This window comes from Mastomys coucha, unplaced genomic scaffold, assembly GCF_008632895.1.
Source record: "Mastomys coucha isolate ucsf_1 unplaced genomic scaffold, UCSF_Mcou_1 pScaffold20, whole genome shotgun sequence".
Lineage (NCBI taxonomy): Eukaryota > Metazoa > Chordata > Mammalia > Rodentia > Muridae > Mastomys > Mastomys coucha.
The window spans coordinates 62468604-62473757 of record NW_022196903.1 but is presented as its reverse complement, the minus strand read 5'-3'; positions in this window follow the sequence as shown (position 1 = coordinate 62473757).

The window sequence follows — 5154 nt, the reverse complement described above, 5'->3', positions numbered from 1 at the left end:
ACCAAGAATATGTCCATCTAAAACATATATCTCTTTCAAATTCTGGAAATATTCCAAAAAACACCTACCAGGACAACATGTATTCCAGATACAAACCTGTTAGGTAAAGGAATATATGTGTTGCCCTCTTATAAACTGGATCACCTGAAGACAGTGAACCTGTGGGTTATTAGGATTCCAGCTTTTCTTGAAGAACAAGAATATTATAAATATCTTTTCTCAAGTTTGTGTTGGTGGGATAGCGTTGAGAATACTTTTCTTCATCTTAAAATTATCAGATATTAATAAGTTCATTCACCACAATCCACGGTAAACCATCTCAGAAAAATACCTGATAGCTTTTAGCTTCTCCTAGATGGTTTCTGACAAATAAAACCTATGCATGTTTTTGATTCATTTTTTTCTGCCGGTACTAGAGACAGTACTGTTGCTTTGACTGGCCTGTAGATGATATTAACCCTATGTGCTGGATAGAGACAGAGAGTAGAGTACTTCTCTATACAATTGCATTACTACAGTTGAAACCAAATATGAAACATGAGCATAATACGACCATGCTGAAGTTCACTATCCCCAGCCTATTATTATAGAAAAGCTTCATTTTCATTCTAATAGTTTGAGAGAATATATTCAATATATAAGAAATTCAAAATTAACACTATAATTAATATTTCATACTAATTACTAAGATGATAATGGAAAAATTACAAACATTGTAGTTGTAGGTAAATGATAATTTATTGCATTGTTACTAAGCAGAGAAATAGTGTGGGGTCCATGGAAAATGTGGAATCTAATGAAGAGTCAAGGTTATACTGGCCATTTGGCTACCTAGATTCACTTCAGGAGAATGGAAGCATGAAAACAGTGTGAAAGTTTGCACACTTCTGTGCACATCGGTATTGCTCAGAATTGATAAGGGGAGAAAAATAAATTCTGGAATAAAGCACAGAATGAAATATTAAATATCAGTATACAGTCATACCTTGATTTATAATAGCAGTGAATTTGGTCTAATACATCATGAGACAAATTTGTCATTGTGAAAGTGTCACAGAGGAAAATATATAAGCCTAGATTATAAAGCCCTCTACCCACCCAGGGTTTTGCTGTATGCCATTGTCCCTAAGCAAGCACCTACAAACAAGATGAACATATCAACTATTGGACTCATTAATAATACAGTGGTAAGTCATTATAGGTTTAAGCATGTCTAAGCAATAAATACAGTAAAATTACAATACTAAAGGTAAACTAGAGTACACATGTAGAGTATATGCTGTAAACTGAGATTGTAAGGTAGCTGCTTCTCTGAAGAAATCAGTGTTACAGGAGCTCAAAAGTGAAGGCTACAGCCATCACAGTCACTACAGAACCTAACTCCCATGTGATGCTTCAGCTGTCATTCATTAGTGGTGAGTGATGAGCCACCACTAACTCACCTGCTCAGCATTCCAGTGTGAGTCGCCAGCTCAGTATATGAACAATTGACTCATGTGCACTCCATGGTCTCTTTACTGCCTTCAGTCAGTCTTCAAACTCTATTTTCCTTGAGTCTGATCTAATTTCGTATTACCTTTTGTTTGTTAAAATTCTGTTGAATAAGACACAAGTTTCTGCACTGTCCAAATTATACATACTTACCTTTTGCCTTTTTTTCAACTCAGAATTTGAAATTCCACCACAGCCATTTTATTCCAGCATGCTGTGACTGATTTTGCCATGAAATTTTGACACAAGGATTTTGCTTTTGAGAAATTTTTCTGAAGTTTATTGTGAAATGTAAAATGGACAGAATTTTCTTCATTTGATGGGTTGGGGCAAGATAATCTTGTGTTGTACCTCTGTCATACTGGACAAGGAGGAAAATAAAAGAATATGGAAGTGACAAGAATGGAGTGGAGAGGAAGTTATAATTTTTTGTTTAAATCCAAGGAACTCTTTATAAAAGAAACATAGGTGTTTTGGAAGTAATCAATATTTATAAAATATTATTTAAGATTAAGCTGTGGCAAGCCTGTAGGATATTTTCATTTTTAGTGGTTGATGCTGAAGTGCTTAGCCCATTATTTTCGCCATTTCTGTGCTGGTGGTCCAGGTTTCTATAAGAAGCAGGCTGTTCCCTAATTCAACCACTGGGGCCACCAACTTCTCTCCATTGGTTGAGTGTAAATATCTACATCTGACTCTTTCAGTTGCTTGTTGGGCCTTTTGGAGAGCAATCAGGATAGTCCCTTATTTGTAAGCACAGCATAGCATGAGCAGGGCTTGGTGCGTCCCCTTAAGTTGGATATAAAAAAGATTAGAAAATAAATAAAAATGAAGAAAAGAAAATTTAGAAGCCTATTAGTAAATTTGAAATGTTACGCAAATTTAAAACAATAAGCAGACTGTTTAAGCTGTGAGAAGCAAGCCAGTAAGCAGAACCGATCCATTCCCTCTGCACCAGCTCCTGCCTCAAAGTTCCTGCTCTGTTTGAGCTATTGTCCTAACTTCCTTTAATGACAAACAGTGATGTGGAAGTGTAAACCAAATAAAACTTTTATGACCCCCCCAAAATATATTATTTAAAGGTAGTGCTTAAAAGTAATAACTATTTGTTGATGCATGGCATTTTTTTTCTTTTTTCGGGCTTAAAGGGTAAACTATTCATTTCAAATAAGATATTTTTTCTAATTTTTAATTGGACATATACAGAAGCATATTTTTAGATTACTTTTGTCAGTACCTGAGGTTGTCAAGATTATATATGACTTAAAATCGACATGGCAGTTTCAGTATCTGCAAAATAATTCAAAGCATTGTTGAATTTAGGCAATAAGCTCCTGTGCCCCAATGGAGGAGTTACAGAAAGGACTAAAGGAGCTGTAAGGATTTGCAGACCCATTGGATGAACAACATTATCCACCACCAACCAAGGGTTACACATGGAGCAAACCATTTCTCCAGCCACGTATGTAGCAGAGCATGGCCTTGTGAAACATCAATGAGAGGAGAGGCCCTTGGTCCTGTGAAGACTCAATACCCCAGTGTAGGGGAATTCCAGGACAGGGAAGCAGAAGTGGTTGGGTGGCTGGTGGAGGGAACAGCCTCATAAAAGCAAGAGGATGGGGAATGGGAGAGGGAATTTTTGGAGGGGAAACCAGGAAGGTTGATAAAATTTATAATGTAAATAAAGAAAATATCTAATTAAAAATACTGTATTCATTGTGAATCATTTCTTTTTTTCCTTCCTTCCTTCTTTCTTTCTTTTCCTTTCTTTCTTTCTTTCTTTGTTTCTTCCTTCCTTCCTTCCTTCCTTTCTTCTTTCTTTTTTTTCTTTTTAAAGACAGGGTTTCTCTGTATAGCCCTGGCTGTCCTGGAACTCACTTTGCAGACAAGGTTGGCCTCGAATGCAAAAATTTAACTACCTCTGCCTCCCAAGTGCTGGAATTGAAGGTGTGTGCCACCACCACCAGTCATTGTGGAGCATTTCAATGACAATAGTCAAATACAAAACTTCAGAATAGGCTATACAAGTCTGCATGAAAAAAGTATAATCAGAACCTTCAGAGGACCCAATGGGAGGAGAGGCCCTTGGTCCTGTGAAGGTTTTATGTTGGGGAATGCAAGAGCCAGGAAATGGGAGAAGGTGGGTTGGTGAGCAGGGGAAGCAGGGAGGGAACAAGGTTTTGTTTTTCTTTGTTTGTTTGTTTGTTTGTTTTGAGGGAAAACTGGGAAAGGAGATATCATTTGTCATGTAAATAAAGAAAATATCTAATTTAAAAAAGTACAATCAGAAATAATTTTATGAATAAAGCCTGTGCCAGACTACTTTTCACAATTGAAATAGAAAGGCTTTTCTACAGCAAAGCACTAAAAAAAAATCACTACCTATAGTCTGGCCTGGAACTCCTGAGACTCCTGCTATTATATCCCAGGAATCAGGATTATAAGCATGCACCAAACCATCTATTTTAAGTTCTTAATGAAACACTATTATTGTTACAGTTATTGTTTTATTGATTGATTGATTTTACTTCATGATCACAGATCTACCTCTTCATAGTCCCACACCTGCCCTGCAGTCATCAGAAGGCCTCTCTCCACACTCCCCTACCTTTTACCTCTAACACTAATAAAGGGGAGGTTCCCCCTTGGATACCAATTCACCCTGGCATCTCGAGTCACTGCAAAACTATGTACATCCATTGCCACTGGGACCAGACAAGGCACCCAGTTAAGGGAAACTGGATGCACAGGTGAGCAGGAGAGTCAGGGTAAGCTTCTACTCCAGTTGTTGAGAGACACACATGAATACCAACTTGTACTTCTGCTTCTTTATTTTTTACTCAATTTTATTCACATTACAGCTTGATGGTCATCCTCCCCTCTCCTTCAAATGCCCCCCTCACATAAACTCTACATGTCCTCTTCTCCTATGAGAAGAGAGAGACCCACTCCAAGACCCCCTGGATACGAACCCACTCTGGGACATTAAGTCATTGCAGGACTAGGCACAACTTCTCCCAATAATGCCATACATGGCAGCCTAGTTAGTGGGAACATTATCCACAGGCAGGCAAGGGAGTCAGGGATGGACCCTGTACAGTTGTTGTCCCCCATGAACACTAAGCTACACATAGTCTACATATATGACAGCAGCTCAGTCCAGCCCATGTATGCTCTTTGGAGGGTGGTTCAGTCTCTGAGAGATTCCAAGGGTCCAGGTAGGTTAGTTGACTCTGCTGATCTTCTTGTGGATTCCCTAACACCTCCTGGTCCCTCAATCCTTCTCTTAACTCTTTCACAAGACTTTGTGAGCTCAGTCTAATGTTTAGATGTGGTTCTCTGCATCAGTTTCCTTCAACTGCTAGATGGAGCCTCTCAGAGGATAGTTATGTTAGGCTCCTGTCTGCAAGCAAAACAGAGTATCATTAATAGTGTCAGGGGTTAATTCTTCCCCAAAGGGTAGGTCTCAAGTTGGGCCAAATATTGGTTGTTCATTCCCTCAGACTGTGCTCTGTTTTTCTCCCTGTATTTGTTGGAGGCAGAAGAAATTTGAGGTAGATGGTTTTGTAGGTCAGTTGTGGTACATATCACACCACAGGGAGTCCCACCTGGCTAGATGGAGTGGCCACTTCGAGTTCCATATCCCTCAGTGCTCAGAGTCTT